Source organism: Melozone crissalis, unplaced genomic scaffold, assembly GCF_028551555.1.
Source record: "Melozone crissalis strain CALT ecotype California unplaced genomic scaffold, PUWL_Pcris_2 ptg000019l_1, whole genome shotgun sequence".
NCBI classification, from domain to species: domain Eukaryota; kingdom Metazoa; phylum Chordata; class Aves; order Passeriformes; family Passerellidae; genus Melozone; species Melozone crissalis.
In genome coordinates, this window is record NW_026535797.1 from 16457968 (window position 1) to 16470727 (window position 12760).

The 12760-nt window shown below is 40.1% G+C and overlaps 1 protein-coding gene across 2 annotated transcripts in view; it reads left to right on the top strand.

Annotated features, from left to right (window-relative positions):
- Positions 1 to 511: 511 nt before the first annotated feature.
- Positions 512 to 12760, top strand: part of PLCE1 (phospholipase C epsilon 1) — a 136323-nt gene continuing 124074 nt past the window's right edge. For both annotated transcript variants that reach the window (XM_054277061.1, XM_054277062.1), the window contains exon 1: positions 512 to 597. The gene's annotated coding sequence lies outside the window, so the exon portion shown is untranslated. The remainder of the gene's footprint in view (positions 598 to 12760) is intronic.

Below are 12760 nucleotides of genomic sequence, written 5' to 3' on the forward strand. Positions count from 1 at the left end.
GGCGCGCTCTCTGGCTCCGGGAGTCCCCTCAGCGGGAGCCGCCCGGTCCTTCAGGACCAGCCGCGCGCACGCGGGGCCGGGGCCAGCGGTTCCCGCTGCCGCACTTGCGGGGGCTCCACAGTGCCTGCGGGAGCGCGGGGCTGCCCCGGGCAGGACAAGGAGGAGCTGCTGCATCCCATCTGCCTCGGTGCAGGGGATGATCCTAGCGACCGTCCCGAGGACAGCCATCCGGTGGGAGAAACCCGCTCTCCACCGAGGAGGGGCGGTCCCGGGGCACCCCTCCCTGGCGGCCCCGCGCCCTCTGTCCGCGGCTGACTGAGCCGGCGGCGCTGCCCCGCGGCGCTGCCCCGCGGCCCCTCCCCAGCTCTCCCCGTCCCTCCCGAGCCCGGCGGGGCGGTGCGCGCCCGCAGCCCCCGCCCCCTGCCCGCCGGGGAAGGCGCCTCGCTCTCTCCGCCGCCCCGGGCAGCGGCGGCCGTGGAGCTCTGGCGAGGCGGGGGCGGCCCCATCCCGCAGAGCGCTCCGCCGCCGTGGCCCCGCCGCCGCTGGAGTCACCGCCGAGCCGAGGAGGAGGACGAGATACCGGGGGGACGCTGAAAGGTGCGTCCCCTGCACACCCCCGCCCGCTCTCACGGGCTCTTTCCCTGACTCCCGAGCGTGGCTGGCTCTCCTCAGGGGCTCTCTGGGGCCCCCACGGCTCTCGTGGCCCCGGGGGGCTGCCGAGGGCTGCCCGGCCGCTGCGGCCGTGCCTGGGGCGGGCGGGGGCTCCGCTTTCGGCCATGTTCCGCAGCCCCCGCGCCCTCCCCGCCTGACCTTCGGCTTACGGCTTCTCCCCTTTCCTCTGGCAGGGTTCAAGGAAACCCCAATTGCAAATGAAAATTGGGGTGGGCTGCCCTTATCCCACATCCTAGAAATTGTTCTCAATTCATCCCTCGCTTTCTCTCTTCCACTGTACAATGAGTTGTAATTTTTACGTTCAAGTCTGGCAAAATTTAGTCCCAGCTTGGTGCAGCACATCGGAGATGTGGCGTTGGAAGGCGCCTGTGGCTGTAAGGGACAAGGCGTGCTGTGTCTCTCCCCCTCAGTGGCTCTCTGCTCTTTGGGGGTGCTGCAGGCCCTGACCCCCAGGCATGAAGGGGCAGTGCATTCCTCCCAGCTCCAGACTTCTCTTTGCCCCACTTGCTGAAGTGCTGTTGAGTTAGAAAGACTCAAAGTCTGCAAACACTTAGAGAAGTAGTTTTGCTGAAGTGTTTGTAGGATCAGGACCAAAGTGTCTAGGTGTGATGCTTATCTGGTCTGCTGCACCCTCTTGGGATGCCACCAGCACAGGTGATAAAGGGAAGAGCCTATACAGGTGACTGAACTGGGCTTCTTCTGATAAGGGCAATGAAAGAGTTGGATTAAGAGTGGTAGAGAAATGCCTGAAAGATCAGCTGTACTTCAAGGAACAGTAAAATGTTTTGTTTCATATGAGGCATTTGTGTAAGGAACAGAATTGGCCTTCTTGTTCCATTTATTATTATAAAGTTTTCAAAATATTTCCGTCCTCTACATTTGTATGACAAAAGTTTGTAAATATTTCAATCATTTGCATTTATATATTTGAAAGAAGATCAGAGAACCTGTCAATTATGAAGCAGCCTCTTAGTAATCATTGCAGAGCAGTGACTATTATGTAGTTTAAGAAGTCATGTTTTCCCAGCTACATATAATCATCTTTGATCTGTGCTATCACAGCCCTTAAAAAGTCAATGGCAAACAACCAATGTTTGTGATCATTACAAAAGCAGTGAAACATACAAGGTGAAATGTGAAACAGACACTAGTTTGTGTAGTAGGAAGTGCTCAAGAGAAATTCACAAGACATAATGGACATGGATGCCCATCTGCACAAATTTGCAGGGGATTTCTAAAAGTCTTGCTTTCTTAGTGATCTAAATAGAATTCATTCTTGCCACATTGAGGTAGTAATCTCAGATGCTGTAATGAGTTCATTTGTGTTTTCATACAAGTTAAAGTTTGTTATTTAGACTTTGTGACTGTAGACGAGGCAGTGCAGTTCCTGTCCTCTCAGTTAACATTAATTTAACGTGATGCATTTTATGGAATAAAAGTGTGATGTTCAAACCAGGGTTCCAAGACATTTAAAATGAAAAGAAATGCCACAAGGTAAAACTTTCAGATCAAGAAATATGGAAGGCCTACTGCAGAATAACAAATTTCTCAAAACTGTGTTAAACATAGAGCAAGTTCATGGAGATGATAAGGTAATTTGAGATTTGGGAGATTTGTAATATGAGAAAAAGAAACTCTCTGTATTAGGTTATCCAAAATAATGTAATGAAACAATTTGAGCACTATTTGTAAGTATCCATAGAAGAATTTCTTTTATCAAAGGGCTGTTTTATTTAAGAGAAACATGGATGTTCAGATCCTCTAGTGACTAGAACCTGCATGGAAATCCAATATAGGACAAGGCACATATTGAAAAGTGACAGCTGTGACTGTTCATGAAAGATTGTAGATTTATAACCACTGGAAACATTTTGCTTAAGTTAGCAGCTCTTTCTTCTTTTTTGGAGAAAAGCAGCTGTTATTTACCAATAGTTCTTGGATTTGAAGTGAGAATTAGTTAGAGAAAAACTTCAGTTATTAAGGAGGCAAAAAGTAATTAATCTATTATTTCATTAGAGGGCCACGATTTGCATAGGGATTTTTTTATTAAACATTAAGCTAAGGGTTTTTTTAGTGATCATCTTAATTTATGTGTGTATTGCAAGAGCATTTCTTTAGGAGTGTTTTCTTCTAAACACTTCTGAAACACTGATAACCACACTTCAGAACTTGGGTTGTGATTTTGTTTCTTGTTTCTACAGCACTTAGTACAAAACAGATTTTGGGTCATGACTGACTCTTAAATTTTATAAATGACAATGATACGTGTTATTAGCAATAACTCACATCTCTTTTTCTGTTTGTTTTATATACTTCTTGAAAATACCAGTAACTGGAAGGTTGGAACAAATCATGCAGTTCCAGCGTGGACAGACTTACTCTCGTGCCTGTTCACAGTGCAGCCATTGATGGTTTCATTGAGCAGTGCCTATCATTTGATTGTGCAGACAGCAGGTTAACAGCTCTCTGTACCTTTAATATGCAGTCTGATTCATTTGTAAGTAACACTTTTCATCATGTCTCTGTTTTAGGAAGCTGTTAGCATGCTAGCATTAAATCCATGTTTTCCTTAATTTTGTCCCTTCTTGAGCTTTCTTAATCATTTAGGAGAGAGGTGTTGCTCATGTTGCTCATGTACTTGAGGACCTACATGACTGAGTACATGTTATGTGAGAGCCGTCCAGCTTACTCTGCTTTATTTGTCTTGGCAAACCGATATATATATATCTGCTTATGGGTAGGGTTTTCCATAGTCATGGAAATGCCAGACATTGGTCATATTTCTCTCCTTGATGGTCGTATTTCACTCCTGGATTTTTCTGAGCAAAACATCTATCTGCTGAAACAAGACTTGTGTTTAAGAGCTGAGGATAAAGTGCTGGCAGACCTTGTACGAATTTCCTATATTGGGAAGTCTCTAATATTTTCATTCTGTTTCAAGGCACAGAATTTTGGTTTTTACTTGAAACAAGGAAGTTAATTTGTAAGTACATCAATATGCGATCTGGTTTCTCCTACTCTGTCACGTTGACATCTCTGTGCAAGACATAATTAATGTCACTGATTTTAAACTAGGCCATCCACAATACTTTCTTCTTAACTGCCCAGTCATTCATAAATAATCCAACATGTTCAAGCAAGAGCTCGATGTGGCAGCACTTACTGAAACCTGGTAACCAGAGCTGAGAGGAACGAGCTCAGCTCCCCACCAGAATTATCCTTCTTCCAGAGCCCGCTACGTTGCTCCAATTTATCAGGTGTCAGTGTAATACCAGCTCTTTCAGTAAATGATTTAGAGCAGCAGGGACACAAACCTTGTGGAGTATGTGACGTGCCCCACGGAGCTGCCTCCTGCATTCTTTACATCTGAAACTTGTGTGTACTTGGCTTAGCATTGCGGGGCAGACAGTGCAGGCTTGAGTCCTTTAGGAGGAGGTATCTGTGGGCCAGTGTAGGTGACATTTACAGTATCTGAGGCATATCATTAGGGTTTAAATAGGCTGTCCACTTGGGATACTTTTTATTCTACATTGCTATCAGTAAGTAATATTTAATTACTTGTTACAACATTTTCAGTGATGCCTCCTCATTAAAAAAAAATGAGTATGCTATTGTATTTGTCAGTTGTAACATTTCATAAGTAATTTAAAAATTAAATGCTCAGGCATTTTTAGTGTTCTTTATGGTACTTATTTCAATGTTTTAAATGAGACGCAAAAAAGTAGAAACACTGAGAGCAAAGTTGAAGCTACCATTTGAAAATATTTATGGGGTAATGGTTTTATTCTGTTAGTATGCACAAGTGCTGCATAACTTGCATCTAATAATAGTGTGTTTTCTTAAACAGATGACTCTCCAGTTGCATTGACCTTGCCTTATGTAGTAGGACCTTGCTGTCTGCTGTTTCAGACAATGCTCTGATGTGAGATCTCTCCTCCCACAGTATTTTTCTCTGTCTGTGCTACAGCATACAGCAAGAATGCTGCTGCAGTGATCTTTGGTATTTGAGGTTTTTGTTACACTGCATCTTCTTTCAAACATGTTCATAATACATTCTTTTACTCCAAGTACAAAACTCTGTTGCTTGGATTAGGTTAATTTCTTTTTGTAGTGGTACAAATACCTTTCAGCAGTGTTTTGGGGGAAACCAACTTGGTTTCCCTTTGGAATTTAGCAAGATAAAAAGGGATCATACCAGACCAGCTACTGCTCTGTGCACTACAGGCAGTTCGCATCAAAGAACAACCTATAGATTTCTTCTCGAGGAACTTTCTTGATGTGAATGCCTCCGTTTTAATTCCTTTAAAGTTTTGGATTTTTAGCTATATACCAAATTGCAAGGGAAAAAGAAAACACAGTGTTGTAATATCTGGGTTGGTTTGCATTTTGAAGATGGTATTCTGCTTCTGTTCTAATTCTAGGTGATTTTCATACTCTGACATTTTTCAAAGATGTATTTTCAACCAGTTAGCTATTGTTCAATGTGGACAAGTATGTTAAAATGTGTTTATATGAGATTGTTGCCCATTGGTGGGCAGTTTCTGATAATTGGATAGTATTTTTCTAACTTTTTCTAGAGTCATGCTTCCAGTGACTTTCAAGTGTGTCAGATGTTCTGTGAGTACATGCATTGTTTCTACTGAAAGCAGCGGGAAAATAACCTCATTGCAGGTATTTCTTGTGAAAGCTTTGAGTTTCTGATCACTCGGTGTGCACCCATTTTAGTTCAGCACACTTAGGGAAGCAGTGAACATTGAGGAGTGTCTGCAAGGCTGGCAGCCCCTGGGTTTCTGACTGCAGGAGGGGCTGGCAAACAGGCTGAGTCCCTGCTTGGGTGCCACAGCCCATGGTTTTGGAGTGTTTTCAGTGGCAGTGGTGTCAAAGAAGACCAGGCAGATAATACTTCTTGAAGTCTTTTGTGTTATGGTACTTCTTCATTTTTTACATTAAGAATATTTCTTACTGTGGCTCCTTTGGAGCCCTTGAAGATTTTCAGTGTAGCATGAATTGTCTGTTGTTTGCATTTTTGCATCCAAAAGACATATAAAAAGGGAAAAATCTTGCATTATTACCTTTGTATTGTTATGATTGCACCTTTTTTGTTTGTTTGTGGTTTTCTTAATAATCAATTTATGGAATAGACAACAAAAATAGAAACAGTGAAATCAAACAGTTGGACACCTGCTGGAATTATTTTTGTCTGAAGAGCCACTCAGAATGTTGCTGTCATTATTTGAATATACATGTCTTCTCATTCTGTGCTTTTATTCAGAGAAGTATAAGCAAGAAGGTCAACTTCAGCGGTGGTGTTCACTCAGTAGACTTAGAAATGAAATAGGGAGAAAAAACAACATAAAAATTGATGGTTTCATATGTGTCATTTAAAAAAACCACCTTGACAATACCACTTGAGGCATTCCTTATATCATTAGCCTGGGTAATTTAAGTATTTTAGTACAATTATAGGGTTTTTTAATTCTGTGGGTTTTTTTTTTTAATTGCTTGATGGATTTAGAAAGTAGCTATCAGTATTCCATCATCTTGTTAAATTATATTAGCTTAGGCCAAGTCCAAATAGCATTGGGTGCTGTTGTTTTCATTGTGGTACTTGTTATGCTTTTGTCCCTCTAGTTAAAGCAGATTTCAGAGACTGTAGGACTGCAATACATGGTTAAACTAAATTGCAGTACGAAACAGAGTTGTTTATTAATTCTTTAATAAACAAATTCTTTAATTTGTCTTTAGATGTGTCAGGTTGAAGAAGGTGTTTTTTTTTTTACCTAAGCCAAACTACCCTTCCTGCTAATTAAGCAAAAAACATTTGTAGATAAAAGTCGAAAGTTGACTATTTCTCATTTCCCATTCTTACCTAACTTTTCTAAAAGAGAATAAAAGTTAAATGTATATGTAGTACCCTGGTATAGGAAGGCTGTGGTCATTAAAAATCTAGCTTTAGCACCCAGTTTCATTGTGGAGAAAGAGTATAATATTAATACTGTTTGTTCTTGTTTGTGTTAAGCAGATATTGTCAACTACCAATCTATTTGTGCAGATTGAATTTGTTTATATATAGTTATGGGAACATTTTGGATTTGCAATAAAGAAAGAATATTCTTGTAAAATGTTAGTTTAGGCCCATGACTAAGAAGGCATTTATGAGTCTCTTAAATTATTCAATGCTTTTTTTTTCCTTAGTGGTCAGCTGAAATTTTTTCTTGTCCCAGCAAATTTCTGAGCTATGGCAAATGTTTTCTGCTGGATCCCTGTGTCACTCACTATGAACATTTTTTGGAAGAATGTTTTGCTTGCTCTGATTATGTTCATGCAGCAAATTCTGTAACTCTGTCTTAAAACTTCTTATTTCTTTGTAGTAGGAGATATAACGACTTCAGGGATCAGGGAAAAAAAGAGTCTTGTTTAAAATTTTGTAGTTTCATTTGTAGAAAGCAATATGATACCTTCAAAGTCAGTGACATTTTGGATTGTAAATGGTCCTTCTGCTTTACCAGGATAAGGAAATACTAAAATTTTAGATTAACTTTGGGGACATTGGAAAAATGATGGGGTAGTTTATGATATTAAAAAATGGATAATAGCTACAATTGAGATGTATCTTCACTGTTTTATCTCATCATTCTGATCCATTCTGGGGACATACCAACAAACTGATTTTATTATGAAAAATGTGTTTAGAGCATCGAATTCCAAAATCTCATTTTCCTTCTGTTGAACATTCCTTTTTGTCTTAGAATTATGAAACCATTATTGTTTCCATTTTAATTTTGTTTTTATAAACAAAGGTTCTGTTTTTAAGGTTCAGATTATGAATAATTATATTACCAGTACAACTAGTGATTATATAATAGTTCAACTAGGGCTTCTGGAAAAACAGTGCCTCTCTGAGTACATGACTGTAAGAATTGGCAATACTGGGAATCCTCTTCAGAAATTAGTTCTTTATACTTTGTGAACTGTGATTCTAGATTTACAAGCCAGGTTCAGTAGTGGTGTGTAGAAATAAACAGTTCCCTAGACAGCAGCCTATAAAACAGGTCAGTGTTAAAATATGCAGTAACATCTTTCAAATGTCTGTTTAGTATTAGACTACTATGCCTGCCTGAATTCTCTTTCAGAATTCAGATCATACCATTTGTTTGGAGTTTTGTTACCTGGTAGGTGTAGGAATGTTAGAGATTCACAGACAGTAATGGGTTTTCTGGAGATCTTCACTTCCACCCTCCTAGAAGAGGTAGGTGTGTGTATTCTCTAAAAATTCGTGAATATCATTCTACTTTGCCCAAAGCTTAACTTCATCTTCGTGTCATCCCCTCGTTTTGTTCCACATGCTCTTTATTCTGTTACGCAAGTTGATAATGAAAATGTTTGTCCTTAACAGTCAGTTATCTTGTTGGCTAGGTGCAGAAGGCTGGTTTTGAGGCTAAAATTTCTAATTTTAGCCTCAAAAGATACTGTACCACAGTTACAACAGTACAGCATAGTATTGTCCTTTATAACAGCTTCAGTGCACCCTTGAACTTCTTTTCAACTGTGGTGCTCAACAGAAAGCTGCATAGAATTGACTTAGGAGTTAGTGGGAGAGCTGTAAAAATATTTGAGGAAGGTGTGTGCACAGATTTAAAGCAAAGGAAATTGTTTGGTGTGACAGCATTGGAGCTCTGGGGTTGCTGTTGTGAAGAATTGAAAGCCCTGGACAAAAGAAAAAAAACCCAGCCTTCAATTTCTTGTTCTTACTTGCACTTGCATTTAGCAAAACTCTCCCATACATTTTCTGTGCATTTGAGTCAAAGAAATCAGTGGATAATTTTATTAAAAAAGCCTTTGTGGCCTGGTTTTCCCGCCTTAGCCATTTTGCTTACAATAAAGCTCTATTCTGTGAGCAACCATATGCATCCCAATAAAGGTTTTAAAGTTTGAATTGAGACAGAGACTGTCTCAGCTTTTGGCCAGCAAATGCAAAGAAAGTTGGCCATGTTCCCTCTATTTGCCAGAAAAGCATGAAAGCTGGGGCCCCTCCTCTGTCTGAGAGAAAGGGAAGCTCTGATCTTTCTGCATACAGATTTTTGCAAGTATTGGTCCTTGACATATTATTGGTATGACTTGTCTGTCTCTTTCTTGCTTGATGTGACCCAAAGCCCCTGAGATAAGATCTCATATCTACAGTGAACTTGTATATATTAACCTGGGCTTTTTTCTCTGATTATCAGTTTGGTAGTACTTTTTTCCCTTCTACTTGCAGTCCTAAATATCAACAATTAATTCCATGTCTACAGAATTACAGTTTTTTTGCATGTAGCTTGTCTCTCATGCTACTAAATCTACAGACCTAATTGCTTACTTTTTCAATATTTGATGTACATATGGATGTGTAATTAAAAAAGCATAGATATTGTACTATTTATTGCACGTTTGTGTGTAGGCATTTCTACTACTTGGTTTGCTCGTATTCAGGGCTTTGCAACTTTCAGTATTCAGATAATCTGACAATCCCTTGAATAATGTATGACTATATAAAATAAGAATCTTAAGTTATGAAGGAGATTATCCATAAAATTTAGACTATTTTTAATGTGTTCTGTTATGGTTCAAAAAGAATTAATTATTGTAAAGTATTTGAACTTAAAATATTAAAAGTCAGAATATGGGTTTTATAAGTAGTACATAATAATATCTCTTGAACATTTTTTTTTACCATAACTGTACCTAAGATTATGTATATGTTGCTGTGTAATTTTTTTCTGGTGAGTGAATCATGGAAACTAAGCAAGTACTTTGGTTTTTATGGTTATTATAAGCAGTAGTTATGCACACCTGGATTATGCACAGCTATTATTAAGTTATATAAACAATGTACACCCAAACTGCTTGCTTTTTCTCTATAATTACGAAATTTATGTAGTGGGTACAGTTTTTGTTTTTTAGAGCAGTAGCTTGTAAGATTAGAAGTGCTGAAATGCATGCATTGTATTTTCAAAAATATGTTTAAATGTGGTAGTACTACTACCTTATTACTTCCATAGCTGTTTCTGCTTTTATAAAAGCATTAGAACACTTAAATAAAACCAACCAGCATTAATGAACAAGTAATACACCAGAAAACTATACAGAATCATTGAATACTTCAGTGTGAGGAGTGTGCTGTCTGTTTCTAATTAAATTTGTTCTTAGATTACTCTCATGAAATGTTCGAAGTTTGTCAAATACTCTGTGAGGTCTAAGGTAGATTTTGTGTTTGAAGGTAGAGCTTGCCTTTCCTAAACTAAATTCAATTCTACTGATTTTTCTTTTTTCTTAAAGGTAGGTAAAAAGGGAAAGCAGATAGTTTTGGAAATCAGTAAGAAGGTGTCTGGAATACAGTGGGTCTGAGTGTGACACAGTCCCACTAAATTATCAGGACCAGATCTATAAGGAGGTACTTACAAGATTGCAAGATAAACTCATAATAAAATAAAAGGGCTGCTGATAAAAAATTAAAGAATCAAGAAAAAAGTTGTCTAGAACTTGAAGGAAAAGATGAAAATGAAAAAGATTTGCAGGAGCAGCTAACTGTTTTGAGGTGTGGCAGTAGCATGCCTAAGAAGACAGATGAACAATATTTAATTTGAAATCTCAAAGGACAGGTTAGTCTGCATTCATTTACATATGCTGGTTTTATATGCTCTTTCTTCAGAGGTCACCTGCGGTTATCCATGAACTTTATTTTAGATGTACAGGTACTGTATCTTTATACCTCATCTCCACATTTCTCACACAACCTTGTGAGAAATTGACTTTTCCTTGTTGGCTTTCTATATCCTAGGAAGTACCAGAGAGGAAAGCAATACCATCCACATTAGAAACTGTTACTATTTAAATGAATATCTCGTATTCAAGTATGCAAGATATTGATTGGAAAAGGGAGAGCTACAGTCTGCCTGTTGCACCTCGTGAGTGCTGGAACAGGTGGTACCCTCACTGAGCTGCCATGAGTAAACACTTTCTGTTCATATCATCAGTGAACCTGACCAGTTGTGGCACATCACTGAGGGGCATCCCCTTGCAGACTGTCTTGAAGCAGGTTTTTGTTTTGCACGTTTTGAAACATTACAAGGTTTTTGTTGCAAGCAGAGCACTGTTGCCAGCATCAGCCCTTGTTTTGCTCAGAGCTGTGTAGACTGCACAGACCATTATTTTTCCTTGCTGCTTTGCCTCCCTTCAGGGATCTTTTCTCGTGCCAGTTATTACTTCATAACACACTCAGCCGCCTGCTGGGGTCAACACTGGTTTGAACGGTCTGTCCTGCAGGTGAGCCTCCTCCTGCACTGGTCTGCAGGGTTTTCCCCTCAGCGGGATGAAGTCACTGTTGTCATCTTGCCCAAGAGAAGTCTGATTACAAGGCCTTGGACTGCTCCTTATCTTTCAGTTTGCTGGTTCAGTGCTGGCCTGATAGTGTTTGATTCAGCATTTCAGAGTAACCTCCTCATCCCTGTTCTTGGCGACATTGAAAAGTCCATATTCTTACTGCTGCTTGAGTGTTACTTGATAATTAGTTTCCCTCAACTTCTTTTTATCATTTGTGGTTGTGCCTGATGGTGAGACAGATGACCTCTTGTGCTGGGGAGTTGCAGGAGGGATCAGTGGGAGGACAAGCCCAGGGCTGAGAGTCTGCTGCAGTCCACCTGGGTCAAGAAAGGCACCAGTGGATGAGCTGGGTCCTGATTCTGATCTTAAAAATGTGATCAAATGGTTGGGAGCAGCAGAGAGCGGGGCCTGAGCCCAGAGATGTCAGCAGCATAGCTCAGCCAGACCTGGCGCAGTCCTGAGCTGAAATGGCTCCTGGCCTGCTGTGGGGGCTGCAGGTGGGGCTGCTGATGGCGTTAGAGGACTTGGTGTTCTCAGAGCCCTCACAATGCCTCTGATAAATGCCCACATTGATCCTGTCCTGGGTTAACACCATGGAATGCTGTGCTGCTTGTAGCACTCATTATCGTGCCCAAGAACGGTACAGAAAACAGAGTGGTTTGGTCTTAAACTGTTACAGCAGAAATAACCTTGAGTGTTTCAGCATGCGTCTGCTGGCTCGTTATCTTTTACAGTCCTTTTGTGGTTGTGTTCTTTGGCTTGTTTAATTGTGGCACCAGCTGCTTCCTCTGTGGTGCTGTCCCTTCTCTGCTCAAGTTTAGAGCATGGATCAGGCATATGTGCACACCTCCTCCCTTCCAGGACCTTTCTGACCTAAATACAAGGAGTAGAGTTGTATTGAGTTAATGTGTTAGCAGCAGGGCTGCACAATCAAATGGATGCAAACAAATCTTTCTGCTTGACTGAGAAAGTATATATGTAACACCCATTTTTATGGAATATGTTATTACAGAGGCATATTAATATAAGAATGTATCCTAGGGTGAAAGAACCAAGATGATTTCCTAGCAACATTTTCAGATTTTAATGAAACAGTTATGTTTGGGTACTAGCAGACTCTCTGGCACGTATTGCCAGTTAAGTCAAAATAGAAAAAAAGGTGTTCTGGAGAAGGAAGTGTCATTTTCCAAATTATGACTGCAGTTTTTAGCCTAGTTTCTTATGGAAATGACTTTGTAAAGGCACACTGTGTGTCTGTACACATTTTCTTCCAACTTTTAACTTGGCCTGTAGCAACTGGGTTTATTACAAAGTGCAGGTTTCGAAAATGTTAGACTCAATAAATTTCATGCAGATGTTACTCAGATATAGAAGTTCTGTAAATCATTTTGGCTGTGAAGAAGTCGCACATTAGTTGAGGGTCTGTAGAGGAGAAAGACCTTGGTAATACCTTAGCATTAAGAAAAGCTTTTGTTGGAAGTGGCGTCACAGTTATTTCAAATTCATTTCTTCTAGGAGTAACTAAGTTATATAATGCTTGATTATTGTGCATTCTCTTGTTTTAGATTGTACTTTTAGCTACTCTACATGAACCTTAAATATCCTCTGAGATGCTTGTCCATTGATTTTACCAACAATTTCATTGGGTTAAAATTCCATCTATTCAGCTGAAAGTACAAGAACTTCTAAGAAATGTAAGAAGCTTTGAGCAAGTGATTGTTTGTGTTAG